Source organism: Amblyomma mixtum, chromosome 9, assembly GCF_055824585.1.
Source record: "Amblyomma mixtum isolate Tamu chromosome 9, ASM5582458v1, whole genome shotgun sequence".
NCBI lineage: Eukaryota > Metazoa > Arthropoda > Arachnida > Ixodida > Ixodidae > Amblyomma > Amblyomma mixtum.
This window is the reverse complement of record NC_143020.1, coordinates 87,126,187-87,145,299: the sequence shown is the minus strand read 5'-3', so window position 1 is coordinate 87,145,299 and position 19,113 is coordinate 87,126,187. Positions and strand designations below refer to the sequence as shown.

At 44.1% G+C, this 19,113-nt stretch overlaps 1 long non-coding RNA gene across 3 annotated transcripts; it reads right to left on the bottom strand.

Annotated features, from left to right (window-relative positions):
* Nucleotides 1-4,283: 4,283 nt before the first annotated feature.
* LOC149330016 (uncharacterized) lies at nt 4,284-17,497 on the bottom strand. 3 transcript variants are annotated; one of them, XR_016285638.1, is made up of 5 exons: nt 17,384-17,459; nt 9,289-9,352; nt 8,576-8,640; nt 7,922-7,959; nt 4,284-6,452 (listed from the first exon to the last, which is right to left on the bottom strand). It is a non-coding gene; the product is annotated as an uncharacterized LOC149330016 (long non-coding RNA). The 3 variants fall into 3 exon arrangements; XR_016285637.1 differs by lacking the exon at nt 9,289-9,352 and having other exon boundaries at nt 17,384-17,497; XR_016285636.1 differs by lacking the exon at nt 9,289-9,352 and having other exon boundaries at nt 4,284-5,490; nt 17,384-17,497.
* Nucleotides 17,498-19,113: the final 1,616 nt, after the last annotated feature.

The following is a 19,113-nucleotide window of genomic DNA, read 5'->3' as shown; positions in this document are numbered from 1 at the left end:
AAATTGTTAGTCGGTGCTCTGACCTGTCATAATCGTTCCTTCCTGTGCTGCCTTTCTGCCCTAACAACAAATTCTGGTAATGCACCAACTACCCTGTGGAAACGTTCTCGCAAGTTACAACAACTAGCCCCACAGAAAGCCTTACTCATGCTATGCAATTATTAGGGAGCAATTGAGAAGGATACTTTAAAGAACACTAAGGGCGCACAACAAAACCTAAGTGGTGTTGCGATCCCTCAGGGCCAATATACACTCCAGGGCGAAAAAATAGTGTGCTTTCAACGAACACGTAAATCGGGCGATTTTCAGCAAAAAAAAAAAAGGCGCGCGCTCACACAGGCACACACACACACTCACAGTAAGAGAGAGAAAGGCTGTACAGAAGAACTGATATCCAGAGACATTAAAGCGGGCAAAAAAACGCGTTTGCTTGACGTGCAGTGATCTGCTCTGCTTCATTTCAGTTTCTAAAGAACAATAATGTGAAAAACCTTCACGAATTTTTCAATAGTGCAAGTTCTCAGTCAGTCGTGACTGCTTTAATTCTTCTCCCTGCTGCCTTCGAATTCAGTGCGCTAACCCGTATGCAAATTATGATGCACTGAAGGCGCCCTGACGTACAACGACTATAGGCGGCTTAATTTTGGTGACATGTTTTCTTCTGTACAATGATGTGGAAGACACTACTATGCATGAATCACCATGCACTGTTTGCCTACGACTGCTTAATAATTTATAATCATATATTTCTGCCATGCTTTTTCGGCTTCAACAGCTGAACGATGGCTGTGGCGTCAAAGAGAGGTGACAGGTCATGTGAGGCATGGAAAAAGTGCAGTATAATCATTACTTCATCATTTTAATTCATTACAGTGATGAAGGCAGCGTTCCTCAAGACCTGGAATGACAATGAATGTAGAAGCACTGATTATATTGCAGTTTTTCATGCCTCAAATGACCTATGTCTCTTTGACGTCACACCTATTGTTCAGCTGTTGAAACCGAAACAGCAAGAGAAAGAAATTCAATTATAGATTATTTACCTGTCACAGGAGAACAACTTGTGGTGATCCATGTATAATAATGCCTAACTCATCATTACAAAGAAGAAAAGACGCATCAGGTGTCTATACTCCTCTATGTTGTATACGACTGCAGAGTGCCTGCTTTACACTAGGATTTACAGAAGACCTTCTGCTCACGTATAGACTTACCAAGGTAAGTGATGCAAGCTTGATTCCTGCAAGGATGATCAGACAAAGCTGCTCTGTTCAGTAGTGTGTGTTTTGTGTTCTGTGTTGTAGCAAGCACTACAACCTCCTTATACCAACTGACGCAAAACTAAACTACAGCGGCAATATAATTGAGATCCTTTTTCTGCCCCCGGTAAGGGCGACGATGGGATGTCTAGACGAAGGCTGACAACTACTTCCAAACTCTCATCTGTCCCTTCCGCTCCAGAGCCCAGATGGCATTTCTAAAAAAAATCCTTGCTTCCGACAAAACTTACTCCTGAAAGCTTCACCATTGAAAGCTTCAATTTGGCAAATCAGCACAAATTGATGTCATTCCTAACAAGTGCATTCCGAGGAGCGATCAAGGCCACGCACGTTAACACCACGAAAGTCATGGCTTTTTCAAGAAGAATCAAGAAGTGTTCATTGAGTAACACAAACAAAATGTATACACAGATATTTGGACCGATAGCCAATGAGGCTAGTCAGCGGTCCAATACAAAATAACATATAGAACAGCAATCACAAACACATTTAAGAAAAACTAACTTTGTAGCCTTGTTTCCATTCCCAAAAAATGTTTCTTGCATGTCAGTTTGAAATTCCTAGCTTGCTTTATTTCAATTGGCAACGAGTTCCAAATTTTCGCTCCTGTAAATTCTATTCATCTTTCTCCGTACGCATTATGGCAAATAGGAAGATTAAAATTGCCATTGCTGGCTTGTCTAGTGTTGCGGACGGGAATACTGAATGCACCAAGAGGTAAGGGGTAGTTGGTATTTATAATATTATTAACCATAAGAGCTATTTTGTAATCGCGTAAGGTTGTGAATGACATGATTTGCATTGCGTCAAAAATGTTACTGTTAGAACTATTCGAAGAAGGTAATCCCATGGTTTTCAAGGCACGTTTTTGTAGTCTTAGCAATGGTGATAAATACGTTTTGTATGTGATTCCCCATGATTCACTGCAATAACTGAGATGACCATGACATAACGAAAAATACAGTGATCTAAGAATAGCAGGTGGAAAGTGCCGCCGTGCCTTTGCCAACGTAAAACAACCGTACGCAACCTTTATACACACACTGTGCACCTGTTAATTCCAAGACAAGTGGCAGTCAAACATGACCCCTAAATATTTAAAAGAAGACATACTATCAATAACATTGTTGTCAACACATATAGAAAAATCACTTGATTCAATACACTTTTGTTTTGAACGAAAAATAACCTCCTTTATTTCACCCTTCAAAAAAAGAAAAAAAGTTTGCAGATATATACCCGAGGAACTTTGCGTCAAGCATTCCGAGGCTTCACTCGCTGAGATTTCACACACATTCCACCACAATTTGGTGGAATGCTATTACTATAATGCTGTAGCAGTAAAAAAAATAATAAAGCTTGCTAAACTACGGCTTTGTTAAAACACCCGGCTAAAACCATGATGTCCGTCAACTCACCCCCCTTTCTTCTTTCTCTCTTCTTTTTCTCTCCCTCTTGACTTCTGTGCTTTATTGCATCCTCTTTCTTCTTGTTTGACTTCTTTCTATTCTAATTATTCTGCCTTTTCTGTGTTGGCTTGCAGATTCCTAGGACAATGACTCCAATGGCCTTCAGTTACAGGTGATTACTCTGGATGGGATGCCAGTAAAGGCTCTCGCTGTAAAATTGATTACGCTTACGCTATGCTGCCGCGTAAGCCACCCAAAAGCAAGCTTTTTAAAACTGCCCCTTTTTTTCATTTCTTCATCCATTAACAGACGGTCAGGCACCCACACAGTGTAAGACTGCTACAGCACCTTTCCTTTAAACTACTTATAATCCCAAAGCAGATGCTCAAAAAGAAGATTGGTTATCAGGAAATGGATGGCGCAGTAACTGCCTCCCTTCTTCCTGAGCTATTGAACCTCACCATGAGGGAAGGGATGGAGGGAGGTGGAAGCGAAGGAAGAAAAAAAGGAGCCATAGTGGAGGGCTCCAGAATAACACAGACCACGTGGGGATCTTAAACGTGCACCAAAATCGCAAAGCACACGGTCACCTTTCACGTTCCACCTCCCTCAAAACATGGCCAGGTTCGAACCCCTGTACAACAGCTCAGTAGCCGAGCTCTCTAAGCACTGAGCCACCACGGCGGGTGCGCAGAAAGGCACCAGTGCATTGTGTGGCGTCGGTTTGCATTTAGATTCCCAGGTGCTCGAAATTATTCTGGAGCTCTCCACTACAGTACTTCTTTCTTCTTTCACTTCCTATGCACGGTTGAGAAATAAGCAAGCCACCACAATTTTCATTTTCAGACGTGCATAGAGTCCCAGAGGCGTTTCAAAGCGTTTGGAGGCACCTTACAAGTGGGCACCAACGAAGGTTGCATGATGAGCGAGGTGGTCACTTCAACGGAGAGACAAGCTGCTCGGAAAAGGTTGCAGGAAGCACGTGCACGAGTTGATCACGTGATAGAGTACACAGCCGTCTCGGTTTTGGGGAACCTTCCACAGTTAAGTTAGATAGGAAAGAGGCCTGCGCCACGCAATGGCAGCTCATTATATACACGCACGCGAAGACATGAAGGCAGACCAACACGTGGTTAAGGCTTGAAAAGAGCGGCGATGGGTCACCATGCATTGAGCAATGAAAGAGACCACAGATGAGCGGGGGCGGGAAAGATAAGTGGAGGAACTCAGCGCCCGTAAAGCACTAAAAGCAGTGAGGAACGCTTGCAGCCCTGCTCAGCTAGAGGAGAAATGGTTCAGAGCGACGGCTCGTAAAGCTGTGGAAGCAGCCAGGGTGGTCAGTGCTGGACACATTGAATGCAAGCAGGTACAGTCTGATCTGGCCGACACCTGAGTGTGGCTAGCGCCATCTATGAGGCACCATAGGATGTGCTAAATAATTTCCTGAAAAGCATTCCGTCTTGACGACCAGATGGAGTACATTTTTAATGACTGCTTCACCTGTATACAGCAGCCATGCACTCCAGGTAGTCATCTTTGCTGCCTCTAGGCAGTAACTGTAGCCGTTTTATAGTGGTATACATGTTCGCAGCCATCTGGACACTAACAATTTCCTGGCCCATATTAGTAGAAAGCGTAAAAAATTATGGCTGCTTACCAGAAGGGTATAGGACGACTTATACGTGCTAGCTGGTTCATGAAGCGATTTATGCATTAATGCTGCATACCATATGGAACAGCGAATTTGTTTACATTATGGGACGGTTAGAAGAGTGGTTTGTGAAGTCTATAGGCAGGAACATGGAGGATTTTGTTGCACAGCATCCTGAGCACATCCGTCTTCTGTTTGCCTACGTACGGGTTCTGATCGAAAACATGCTTTCGCACAATGTTTCATGAACAGCACTACAAAATCACCAGTAATTTTTTTCACCAAAGTGGCGATTGGCAGCTTGGATAATTTTGAAGTTTTGGAGACAGCAATCAAAACCATAAGGTTGCACATGAAGTTGCAAGTATTTTTTATTGGAAATCTCAAATAACACACACCAAATTACACGCACGCTGGGTGGACGATTTCAAAGTTCTTTGAAGAGTTGTACAGCACCCACACAGGTTTACGCACCCTTCTTTATTAAGATAGAACATCCTTGAGCATGTGTGTGTGTGTTTGACATGCCCTTTCCAAAAGAAAAAAAAATTAAGGGCACGGAACCTGCTTCGTTGTGTGTCTGGTTTCCAGACAGAGGAAATGGACCGATTGATGGAGAAGGCAGCTCATGGTAGGCTGTTTATTTCTAGAGGAGACTTGCGGTTGGAAATAAGACAAGAGGGAGAAGTTCTGATGATAGTAGTGCAGGGCGTAGTGAAATGATTTCGAACAGACTTAACAGTAGTACCATTCCGCAAATTAGCACCAGTGATGTCTGAGGGCAAAGGGCAGAAGCCATCACCCTTGAGTAGCGTCACCCTCCCACCAACAACCTACCACAGCAGAGGCTTCACCCTACCTACCAGAAGCCGATGAGAGAAGCCTCATGCGATCAATCAATCAATCAATCAGTCAGTAGGTCAATTGATCAATCAACCAGTCAGCCAATCGATAAATCTATCAAAGGAACTTTATGTCGCAACTTTGCAAAGGAAAAAGGTGGCCGCAGGAATCTGATGAATGAATTGGAAAAGTGAATAATGCAAGTCCAAGTTAATGAGATTCCACTCTACTAGCTTCCATATCGGAAGCTCAACTCATTGCCCCGATCCGCAACTGATGAATTCGATGCAGTGGTAGACGGGCATGCCTGCAAAAAAAGGGCCCAGTTCAAGCAACCACACAGTGCAGAGTAGCAGCAAGAGTCATGATCTAAGACACGATTGTATTCATTAAGTGCAATATGATCCTTGGATTAAAGCTTTGTCTCAGTGAAGAAAATCAAAGGAATCTTTTATGCCAGGAAGGAGCAGATCAAACTCCATCCAACTTGGTTCCTGAACAAGAAAATTTAATGCAAGGAATACGGGACATGGAAGAGGCTCGGACAGGAAGAACACAGGTTTTTAAGTACAACTATCTGAAAGTCTGTGATTGTCCTGTCTGCATCTCTTTATGTCCCAAAGCTTTCACAGGTTTTATGTTAAGAAATCATGTCATGCCAACTAGTCCCTCACTGTATGCTACTTGAATTTATTTTTTTATTATGCAATAGGGTAAGAAGAGCCTCATGTTCCTGGGCCCACCACCAGTGTCACACTTTGCCACAGGTAAAGTCGAGAGAGGGAAATCTCACTCTCCACTCTGGCATGTGTGGTCGTGCAGGGACGAGGTTCTTATGCTATCCCACTGTCAGAGCTAATGGCAATTAGGGTGCAGCTTAAGTTAAGGACAATACAGAGAGCTATAAAAAGAAAAATGAATGGTGTAACGTTAAAGATGCACTAAAGAGGAATCTGACCTCGTCTTTGTATCGTGGTGACTCGATCTACACGTTCCGAGCATTCTTAGAAACTTTGAATGATTGTCCTGTGCGGCCGATTTCCCTTAGATCAAATTAAATGTCCCATTTCCAGTCTTTTTTTGAACTCACTGCTGACGGTAGGAAGAGTCAACCAACCTTTCAGCCAGTCCAGTGGCAACTTGCCACTTCGCCATCGGCGGAATGATACGTAGTGATCAGCGAAAGCAAAGAGTCCACGCGTATTTTTATTTCCATGGGCGTATTTGCAGCTGTGTAGTCTCTGACTGGATCTATTTATTTATGGAAACCTAAAAAAAAACAAAAGTGAAAGCGACGCCGCCACTCGACTGCCTGAAAGGCACTCCATGCGTTGACTCCTCCTACCTTCAGCCGTGTGTTAAAAAAAAACGGGAGCCAGGACGTTTAATCCAATTAAAATTAGGGAAATAGGCAGCACAGGACAATAATTCAAAGTTTCCAACAGTTCTCAGAACGTGTAGATCGAGTTCCCGGGGTAAAAAGATGAGTTCAGATTCCTCTTTAGTGCACCTTTAAGAGACGGAAAGCGGCGGAGTGGGTCGGCAATGAAACACGGGTTAATAACATCCTAGTCGAAATCATAAGGAAGAAATGGACTTGGGCAGTGCATGTAATGTGAAGACAAGATAACCGCTTGTCCTTAAGGGTAACAGACTGGATTCCAAGAGAAGGCAAGCGTAGCAGGGGGTGGCAGAAAGTTAGGTGGGTGGATAAAGTTAAGAAGTTTGCGGGAATAGGGTGGCCATAGCTGGCACAGGATAGGCTTAAATGGATATATATGGGAGGGGCCTTTGTCCTGCAGTGGGCGCAGTCAGGCTAATGATGATAATGATGACTGCAATTCATTGTGCGCTATGGAAAGAATGGCTTTAAAAAAATAAAAGCTACACATTGCAATATAAGAAACAGATATGCACAACTGAGCACTTATATACACAAAAAATACAGTGTGTAGAGAGGAAAAGGTAAACAAACAAGAAAGTTGACAGCTGGCCACCAGGCTCGGGTGTGCAGTGATTATGCATCTTGGATGGCAGATGTAAAACTTTGGGATGAAAGTTAGTGAATAGACCGAGGTAATGAATTCCAGACTTTGATGGAGCGGGGGAAACAATGAACTGGGTTCTGGGGGTTCTGGTTCTGGTGAGGGTTCCGGCATCAAAGGGCGCCGCCATGTTTGTCACCGCGCGGCGGAAATCATTGGGATCGTTCCTACTCTCGTCATCACTTTGGCTGGCGCAACCGCATTTATCCATAGTTGACTCATGTGGGTCAAAGTTTTGTTCGTCCATCCTTGACAATATTCTCTTTTCAACTTCGCTCAGATTCTGCAAGCTTGACATTCTGCCCGTCAAACAAGATACCATGTCGCTTCATCTTGGATTGGATTGATTGTCGCACCCTCTTATCGTCATGGTGATCACATTCCTGTATTTTATTAATGACAAAATACAGCTTCGCATAATTGTGACATATATAACCAATGTCCTTTCAGTGCTGATTTCTTTTAATTATCTCAGCACTTAAAATTGCACTTCATAAATTGCTATGACGTTTGTATTTTCATGGCTGCTAGATGAGTCTACTATCTCATACAGGTGTGTTCCCACATCAAAAAATTCTATATTAAAATGTTCTACCGCACTTCTTGGCACCACACCTGGCTAAACAGTAATTTGGGTAAAGAGTTATCAAATGCTGGAAAGAAAATATGGTTGATAAAATTCAGTAGACTGACCCTTTAAATGTGGCAGCATGAAGAGAGCAAGTCAAGTTCTAGGAAGGAAGAGTAGAAGAGGATGAAAGGTCATAATTATAACAATGACAAATAAAACTCACTCAATTTCTCTGGATTGCAATTCTAACTTGTTAAACTCTAACTGCTTAAGCACGGGTTCAAAACTGGAAATCCATCATCAAAACCGGAGGATTAGAAATTAATTTACACATTAGTAACTTTAAAGTGTCTTTTAGAGAAATGGTTAGCATTCACTGTAGATAATCTAGTTTTGTTAGAGCTTTACTACATATGCAATCATTGTGATTAGACCGTGACATGCTATGTGCAAAAATGACAGCAAGACAACTTTTACTCTCAAACCTTATCTATGTGCAGCACAGCCACAAAAAGAGTAACAAAATAGGGAAGGCTAGTGTTTGTCACAGAGAGATAAAAGGATAGTTATCGAAACTGATGTTCACTGACGTTCGTGAGAATGCTCCTATCTAAAGCAAGGAGTGACGGCAGTGCTGAGCCATAAGAGTGAAAAAACTAGGAGAATCAGAATTGAGTGAAGCGCATTTGGCAGGCATTCTCAGGTGATTAACAGCAGCTTACCAGTATCTCTCAAGAGGAAAGTATATATAACAGTTGCATCTTACCAGTACTCACCTGTGGGGCAGAAACATGGAGGCTAACAAAAAAGGCTCAGCTTAAGTTAAGGACAACATCGTGACCTATGGAAAGAAAAATGATAGGTGTAACGTTGAGAGATGGGAAGCGGGCAGAGTGGGTAAGGGAACAAACTTGGGTTAATGACATCCTAGTCGAAATAAAAAGGAACAACTACGCTTGGGCAGGGCATGTAATGCGAAAGCAAGATAAGGTTTGGTTTGGTTTATGGGGTTTAACGTCCCAAAGCGACTCAGGCTATGAGAGACGCCCTAGTGGAGGGCTCCGGAAATTTCAACCACCTGGTGTTCTTTAACGTGCACTTACATCGCACAGTACGCGGGCCTCTAGAATTTCTCCTCCAAAGAAATTCAACCGCCATGCCCGAGATCGAACCCGCGTCTTTCGGGTCAGCAGCCGAGCACCATAACCACTGAGCCACCGTGGCGGCGAAAGCAAGACAACCACTGGTCCTTGAGGGTAACAGAATAGATTCGAAGAGAAGGCAAGTTCAACAGGGGTCGGCAGAAAATTAGGTGGGCGGATGAGATTAAGAAGTTTGCGGGGATACGGTGGCCGCAACTGGCAAAGGACAGGGTTAACTGAAGAGACATGGGAAAGGCTTTTGCCCTGCAGTGGGCATAGTCAGGCTGATGATGACCAGTATCCCTCAAGAGAAAAGTATATACCAGCTGTATGTTACCGGTACTTACTTAAGGGCAGAAATGTGCAAATTCACGTAAAGGGCTGAACTTCAGTTGAGGGCAAATCAGTGAGCTATAGAAAGCAAAATGGTAGGTGCAATGTTAAGAGACCAGAAAATAGCAGAGTGGGTGAGTAAACAAAGGTGAGTTATGGTATCCTAGTTGAAATCAAGAAGAAGAAACGGACATAGGGAGGGCATGTAATGTGAAGGCAAGATAACCGATGATCTCTTAATGCATTCACTTCTCAAAATTCTGATGGGGAGGAAGGGATGGTGGAGGTGAAGAGCGGACAGAGAGAAAGAGGTGCACATAGTACAGTCTTTGTCAAAAGTAACCAGGCTGCACGTTTTTTTCTTCTCAGTCGTATATTAAAGCTATTATCCCGGCCACGGTGTTAGAAGTACTTTAGGTGATACGACGACGCCCCCGGAGGCGAGACACATTTGTCCCTACTTCCCTTGTCCGCCTCTAGATGACGTTAGCGTGAGTCGGGCCGCCCGTGCCCATTGCCGGGCCTGTTTCACGTTCCATCTTACGGGTGATCCAGTGAACTCTGGCGCTGTGGCGTTGATTTACGCTCCTTAAGCAGACACTATTGCGTTGCACGGCACTGTTATCCTCGCTGAACACTTTTGTTTGCATTGCAAGTGAATATAGGTGGTTTTAAACGTGAAATCAGCATTGATCGCGATGAGCCGAACTGCGGTCGCCACAGTGTGTTGCTGCTGGGGTGGCGCATTGTGATTTGATGTGTTAAGTTTTCACCATTTTAATTTTTATTTTTCCACTTTCCCAATGCCTCCAACTCAGTTTCATGAGGGTGGATAACATATATCTGTATTTTTAATTCTTCAAGCTGGTACTAGTGTAAACTGCAAACAAGCTGCAGATGCGATGCCGCAACACAGAGGAAATGAGGCAAGTGGCAGAGTTTGCGATACACACGATTTATTTTGAAGAATGCCAGTGAACAGCAAAGTAATCATCAGCGATGCTAGCTACCAGTTCTTGACAAGTGACAAAGACGGCAGTGACATAAATTTAAACGAAATATTTACAGCAACGGCAGAAAATGACAACACACATGGAAACTCGGAACTCTAATCGTACTTCTTTAGCCATAGCTTTTCTTCTGCTTTTCTAATCAATTAGCTTTAAGCAATAACATATTCAGTAATATTCTAAATCAAACAACAACACAAAATAAATAAATTAATTATAAATCCATCGTGTCCCTTGGTTTCTGTGGCGTATCATCTCATGACAACCCATTACGCTGTTCAATGAAAAGGCAGCATACCATTTATGCCAGCTTTGAGAGTTTGCGAAGGTTTTGGCTTTTGTTGGGCTCATTTTTCTTGAGCTGTTTGCAGTACCTACACATTCGCAATCCGACGTAGTAGTGCAACACTTGTGCCATTATACCTCTTTTGTGTTCTGGACACGGAAAAGAGAAATTAGTTTTCTAGCGCGCAGTCAATGGTTATGTCATACACTTCTTTGTCATCAGCGTGCTTCTGAAATATTTCTTCTGTCTGCTTCACAAAGTAGAAGAGTGCGGAGTGAGGATGTTTAAGGCCTCCACGGGTTTTGCACATTACGAAAGCTGCTTCAGGCTTTCTTGCCACATTATCTGTTGCAACTAACCCAAGTCTACACTGTGAACATCCCGTGTTTTTCAGTAGCTTCCTGGACAGAAAGCCTGTCACATAGTAAACAATGCAATCTGTCACACTGGTCGCCATGGAGACATTCTCAAACACAGCCTCGCATTCAATTTCATTCTCCACATAGCCATCAAGTTTTGCCTTAAGCTCTTCCAATCGAGACTGACTGGGCACATCTTCTAAAAATGCAGCTGTCAGATCTGAAAGACTTAGCAGACGCGGTTTCTCTTTAGCCTCCAACTGGCAGTTCCTGTACTTAGGCGGTTTCATAAGACTGTAAATAGACAGCATGCTGTAAAGCTGCAGAAAAGTTGGCAGACGGGTGTTCATTTTGGCCACCTGCATGACGGATGACGGCAAAAAAATTTTCCAGAACATCTTGATTAAATTTTGCTGTCAGGACATACTTGAAATCGCATTTTTCCCAAAGGTGTTTAGAAAGCTGTATTGTGGAAAGTATGGTCACTTGCACCCCTTCAGCAGTTGAGTCTGATAAAAAGTTATGGCGATCAATTTTTCCAGCCTTGACATCCTTCTCCCACTCATTCAGCCACTGTAAAGAAGACTCCAGCACTTTAAAGTCCTCGCCACCCAACCTCAGCCCTTCGTTTGGATGTCTGCGATTTAGTGCATCAAACAAATTGTTAATTCTGACTGTGAACGCAACTGTGCTTTCTACATTTCGGAGTCCCCCTATCCCTCTCTTGGAATAAAACTGCAGGCCATTTGCAACGCTCATACTAAAAAGCTGAGTAGCCAGCTTTACTCTCATCTTTTCTGTATTAGTTGGATTCAAATGAGAAAACGACAGTTTCGGACATACCCTGAGTTGGCCTTCAGCTTTCATGTCCGCCACAAAGAGCTTATCATAATGCGACCAAAACACTCGGCTCCCATTCAAGCAAAACATTTTGTACTGCAACAGGCGATCGCGTACACATTTGATGAGATGTGGTGCGTCCGAAAAAACAAAAACATTGCGGTCGTCACATGCAGGGTTCAAAAAGGTATTTCTAGCGCCGTCTAGAACTCCTGTTACACCGAAATGTTTCCACATTGACCGGTTGGTTGCAGCACCATCACACACAATTCCATCAACAAGTGCACCAGCATCTTCAAGTAGAAGGATAGCCTTCAGTATAAATTGTGCCAGTATTGTCCCTTTCGTTGGTCCACGGCTTGCAAAGACTGCAATAGGTTGGAAATAATTTTCCCCAAAAGAACGGAACGCGAAGACTAGTCTGTGGTCTGCTAATTGGTTGGGTGCTTGTACCTCGTCTCCGAAGTCCGCATGACCAATGTAGGTCATTGTTCTCGCATTAACTTTCATTTCCTTGCGGACATGGATCTCATCAAATAACAGAATTCCATGCCGCTTAAAACTATCCTATGTCGCCAGCTTTCTTTTGAAGGCAGAGGTGAAACGGGTGTCAAAGCCACAATTAACACCTACCATAGATAAGTACTTCCTTATAGTTGATGTGCAAGGAAGTGGTAAGATGTTGTTGTCTCTAAGGAAAGAGTACCCTGATGGACTGTGTATATGCAAGAGAAGACAGAGCAAAAGCCATTCTTCGGTGTAGCGTCTGCTCTTTTTGTTGGTGCATCTGGCAGCTGCTATACATTCTTTAATAGCTGTTGTCTGCCCTTCTGGAAGTTTCAAATGCCGGAGCTTGTCATCTAGGGCCTCATCAGAAATGGACGATAACTTTTTTTGAGTGCCCTTGAGTTGAGTCGTCAATGCCTTCACTCTCTTTGTCAGACGGCTAACCGATTTCTTCAAAGCATACTGAGCCCTTCTGAAGAGAGCACTATCGCCCTTTTTAGCAGTAGTCATGCGGACGTATCGTACAGACTTATTTCCTGTACTTTTGCTCAGCAAGCGCTTGTAGTGTATTCAAAGTGTTGTTTCTAGGCATTTGCAGCGCGGGCATGCAGTCTCGGTACCCTTTACAAAGAAAGCACAGTTATTGTGCCGTAACAACACACAAGCGCATCTGGTGCACATGCAGCAACAGCTTTTCAATATCAGCAGTGCATGCTATATCGCAAGGAACTTCAAGAGACTGAAGAGTCACACGCTTACCTAGCAAGGCAACAGTTACAACAAGGTCCGAGTCGATGCTGATTGGTTTCCTTACTACTATATGGCTAGGAGGAGCACCCATATAGCTATACCTGCCGTCAGCCTCAACAGCATCGGGCAGTACCAATGCGGCTCGAGAAATCTGCACCTCACAAAACACAATCGCCCGCAGCCCATCGATTTCAGTCTTATGGCATGCCCACACATCAGTCGGCAAAGTTATGCACCCAGGATTGTGAAAAACCCCATCGAAAAGCCCTTTCCTGAGTTCAGCATCTGGACTGGTCGAACTTGAGCAACTTTCAGGCGCACTTCCACTGTCCACACTGGATGACTGCAGGGATTCGCTTGAAGTTCCTCTGTAGTTGGGTGCCTGTGTGCCCAATGGGCTGTCGCCTGCAGCACGATGCCGCTTGAGAGTGGCGGGGCTCTGACGATCCATAGGCTCTTTTCTTCGTTTTGTCTTCTTCGACAAGTAATCCGGGAAAAATCATCGGAATGGCGTCACCAGCCAAAGTAAAGTAGCTATTCGTGGCGCACTTGCTAAAACTTGACCGTTGAAATGAGCCTCCCATGTTTTAGTGACGAAGCTCGGTTAAAAGTGCTTCTCGCACACGTGGTCAGTCGGCTGCAACAAGCGGTCCCTGCGCGGTATGGCGTGTCGCCAAGCTTTTAGGTGGTCCTCATCCTTTGGAGCTCCAAAAAGGGACACCTTCTCAGAGCACGTCTTGTAACCGGAGTTATATCGAGGAACGAAGCACTTTCTTCCCATGTCGTCACTTTTTCATGACTTTGCGACTGGGCACAACGGTCGGTGAGAATAATCGATTCTCCGAGCAACAATTCTCGTGAAGAGGACGAGAGCGACGGTGAATGTCAAGCACAGCACAAGAGCTAGCTAGCAAGTGAAGTGAGCACCACGCGCAGAGATAGTGCTAGAATAGTGCGGAGATGGGACACGGTAGGCCCGACCGGCCCGGCACACAGTGGCGCCCTCTCTCGGCATTCTCGGAAGTTCGTCCGAATGTTCTCCGCGGCGGTTGCACGGCGGAGGCGCGCCGTCGTATCACCTAAAGTACTTCTAACACCGTGATCCCGGCCCTCAGCCTCTAAATCTCTGTATGGTGAGAAGAACCCCTGTTCTTATTTTCAAAGAACTTTTGATATTTACGGAAGCCGTGAGAGCTGTTATACGAATGAGAAGTAAACCATGGAGCCTGGTTACTTTTGACAAAGACTGTACATGTTAAAGGGGCCCAGAAACACTATCTTAGTTGACTATTTTGCCTGTTGATCGCATACAGTAAGTTACAATTGTGCTATTAGCGTCGGTAATACGGCGTATATTCCGTTTTTTAATATTTTAATGTCCTCTCAAAAACAAACTCATGGTTCTGATGGTGTCCCCACCCAGTGGCGGGTTGCAGCAACGGATATGACATCACCTGGCGTGAGCTTGATGATTGTACAAACAGCAAATACACTGCAAATTGTGTGAATAAATAGAGAAACATTTTGTGACCTGTCTACGTTTCATATTAGATCAACAAAAACAACTTGTTCGTCTTAGATAAAAGCCCTGCAAAGCAAGTAAAATAAAAATACACCACCAGGGGCTCTGGCATGAAAACGACATGGCCAGTCTCAGCACGAACGAGTTACAGAGAGCAGGCAACCATGGAGTGCAAACTTCCGCGACGTGCTCTGGCAGGCTGTTTTGATTGGTTGCGCCAGGTGCTGTCATCGGGAGAGCGAAATAGGAGTGGGAAGCCCCGCCAAAATCGAGTTGAGGGCAGCGTTTTGTTTGCTTGTATTTTGAAATTTCTTCATTGAATAACTCCCGTTCCTGTGCATCAATTCCTGTATTTCTTTTTAAGTCGGCATCTGTGTGACATAAAGAATCCACCTGAAGCATAGCCGGTATCCCCCCCAAGTAGTGTTTCACAGCCCCTTTAAGCTTTCTTTCTTTTGGAGAGGCACGCTCTATGGCTTTGCCTAGGTTTGCAAAAATCAGTGGCAAATTGTGTCCTCTTTCTGGAACCTCGCGTACAGGACTTGAACACTTGCTTCCAGCTTCTCACAGTGCGCACCTTCTTAAGGGGAATTGAGCCTATGCCTGGAGTGGCTCCTCCAATTTTTTTGACTAGCCCAGCTTTGATTCTAGATAAACACTGGCCGCTCTACAAACTGCCTCAATTTGCGTATACAGAGCACTGTTGTCTAAAATTCCAGACTTGCTTAATGCGGTAATATGCACAAATATAAGGTGGAAAGCTCACAACTTAGCCTGTTCCACTTGCCTACAAAACGCTAGTGCTTCTGACTTGATCACAAGAGTACAGGAATCAAATCAAGTGCATAGAGATAAACAGAAAACAGGGATAAGAGAGTGGTGGAGGCCCCTTAGCTCAGTGCAGACATTTTTAATGAACTATCTTGCTAAGACTATATATTCAAGTTGGTATCGGAAAACACAAGAACAATGCACACATAGTAAAGTATGATGGAGAATTTCAGCTCAAATTGAAGGGTGCCATACATATCGACAAAGAAAGCACTGGAACTGTAATACTGAAAACACACAACTGAAAGACACGGAGTACAGGGGAAAAAAAGAAGCCAACAAAAAAGAACACCTTACACTAAAAACTATCCCCAGTTATTCCCTATTTAAAATGATTCTTAAAATCGGCCTTGAATCGATCATGTAGAGGCAAAACTATAATTAGAAGCACAAAGGATGGCTTAGGTCTAAGGCAAAAGCTTGAAAAGATGCGTGGTATTTTACTTGCTCATGGTTGCAATGCATATTTCACAGTTAATATTTCTTTGCACCCATGTTTGTGAGGCATACTTACTCCTCTGACTCGCAGCATGGCATAGCAAAGCATTAGCGGCCATATCTCTTTAGTATTCGAAGAAAAGTGAACTCTAATTGCAGTCTATCATGCTGTGGCATTAACCGACAGTTCTTCAGGTAACAGATTAGATTACAAAAGGGCACTAACAGTCGGGTAAGCAGCAGATTATATTGGGGAGCTTACAGGGATAAGGAGGCTACAGGTGGCTCAGAACAGGCTTAATTGGAGGAATATGGGGGAGGCCATTGCTCTGAAGAGGGCATAGTTGGGCCAGTGATGATGACACAGTAGCACTATAAATATGTTACAAGGGCACACAGTTCATCAATGACCTCATCACAATCAGTGAACTGGCTGTTTAATATTTATAATGCATTCACTTTACCTTCATGACACAGGCCAGGAGCAAAGAATAAGATTAACCCTTTATATCCCACACGTGTCTCACGAGGTGAACATTGCTAAAATTAATATTTTTCAACAGATGTTGAAAAACAGCACTCTGGTTCTGCCATTGTGCAAACTGATGGATCCCTCTCCCGTCCCGTGAGAGAGAAGGCGTAAGAGACAGGAAATAGATTAACAGGAAACCAGTCCAGGAGAAGAAACTGTTAAGTCAGTGAACAAAGAATAAAACATCAGCTGATTCGAGACTCGCAGCTGCCTATATCATCTACATCACGTGTCAGCACATCTCAGAGGCCTGCATTCAGGGAGCGAAAATATGTCCACACTGTTGAGAAATTCGTAAAACAATATTTAAAGAATATATACACAGCAGAGAAGTTGCAAACAACTCCATTTCAATAGATACCACAGGCAATGGTTAGCTCAGAGAAATGCGTCTCGCAATTGATTTTTTCATCTTGGAAAGTGCAAACAACAAAAAAAAGGCTGCAGTGCATACTGCTCCAGTAAAAACATGGAAATACGCCTCTGCACAATTCACAACTGAAGTTGGTAATTCAGACCTGTTACCACTTGACCACACAGAACTGCTTCCTCCCGAGACCTTCGAAGAGCAATGCACCAGAAATACAGAATCTGCACACATGAAACTACAGTACCTTTCGGAGCTGCGCTAAACGCTATTGCTATAAGCTGAATAGTTCATCAACAGTGGAGTCAAAAGAAAAATATGCACATGTATAGAAGCGCTCAACCCCCTGACATAATCTTGATTCTTTAATACACTGTGAGCACCAGCTCAGTCAGCTTGTTGTAGTCGGTACGCAAAGCTGTGGCGCAGAATTGTGGAAAAAAATCACGCACCCACGTCGGACCGTATGCACCACGCTGACAGCGCTGCATCGGTCAGCAAAAAATTATGTGCGCCAATTAAGAAGGGGCCCGCCTCGCCTAACCTAACCTAACCTAAGTATCTTTGATAAATTGCGCGCGCTGTTCAACCAAGTGGCTAAGGCGCGGTTGGTGCTCGCGCTGTGTTTCATGCCGTGAAAATAACATCGAGACCTGCGAAGACTTACCCCTATATTCGCACAATTCCAGAGACTCAACATACTACCACACAACAACGCGACCAAATGGGCCTCCCACATTCATACCACCACCGTAACAAAAAACGAAATAAACTGATTACATCATTCTTCTTCTTGTCGTTGTTGCCAACGTTCCTAGACAGTTGTTGCTTGAGTGCCAATGTGGCCTGATGAGTACTGGGACATCGCCAACCACTGCACTGGTTTTGTGATCATTTTTAATCACATGTTCGTAACACAGGACGGCTGTACGCAATACTTATCCAAAATCTTTTTAAAAAATTGCTAGTTGCGTGATAGTAAACCTATACTGATTCCGTGTGCCTAAGCTGTATTCTCCTTGCTTAAACCGCTAAGCGCTCAAGCAGACGACAGCCTTTTCGAGAGTCAGTTGAGGCGCGCAAGTTGAGAGAGATCTTTGCTGAGACTTTCGTGCGTTGATTAAGACGGCGAGCGAAGACGACTTTACAGAAATTCGTCACCATTTCACGGCCGGAGATCTGAAGGGCCTTTCGGAATACACGAAAACGCAGTACGCGAACATCAAAGAGAACTACGAGCCGATGGAGAAACAGGGTGAGTAAACTCTTTTTCGCTGCCTTCCTTTTGAGCTGTTTGAAAATATGTCTTGCTTCAACAGTTTTCCGCAATTAATGCATTGCATGGCTACCAAAATGACGCAGGTTTTCAAACACAACGGCTGCGCATATTAGAAAAGTGCACGAGGCCCCTCAGTTTGAAAGTTCGAATGAAAACTTTCTGGGGTCAGGATCAATGGCACACAATCGTGCACCAAACCGATATCTCTGATTGCTAGTATAAAAGTAGATACAAACAGTTAAAGAATTGCCGAAAACACACACGGACTCTTACCTGTAATTTTTCAGAACGGAAACCATCGCTTCCTATGAAACCGAAAGCGGCCGGCTCTACATAGCTAAACTTCTAAAAAAGGCCAACTCCCTTGAGTATGCAAAGAACTGCCACATACTCTGAGATAATTCTTTCATTTCTTTTTAATGCCGCTTTCTCGCCTCATATGCTGAAGGGAAAATGCGGGTCTCTGTCAACAATGGAAAATTTTAAACTAGTTTTTTATGGAAATGAAATGGCACAATATCTGTCCCACATCTCGGTGCACCTGAACCGTGCTGTAAGGGAAGGAAGGAAAGTGGGAAGGAAGAAGGAAGAGAGAAATAAGTACCGTAGTGGAGGTCTCCCGAATAATTTTGCCACCAGGAGATCTTTAACATGCGCGTACAACACACGGGCGCCTTATGCGTTTCGCCTCCATCGAAACGCGGCCGCCGCGGACTCTGGCTCGGTCGACGAGCGCCTTAACCACAGAGCCACCGCGGCGGGTATTGGAAAACATGTTGAACCAATATTTTGTTGCAATCGAGAAAACAGCTTTTCAGATTGGACGGTATAGTTGTGCGAGCTGCTTTTCATATGCAAATGACAATAAATTCATTATGGTGCGTACGTCATGCTGGGTTTACCGTTTCAAAGCTACGCATATTGGCTCTCAAGCCGCCGCGGGGGCTCAGTGGCTATGGTGCTCGGTTGCTGGCCCGAAAGACGCGGGTTCGATCCCGGCCGTGGCGGCTGAATTTCTTTGGAGGAGAAATTCGAGGCCCGTGTACTGTGCGATGTCAGTGCACGTTAAAGAACCCCAGGTGGTCGAAATTTCCGGAGCCCTCCAGCTACGGCGTCTC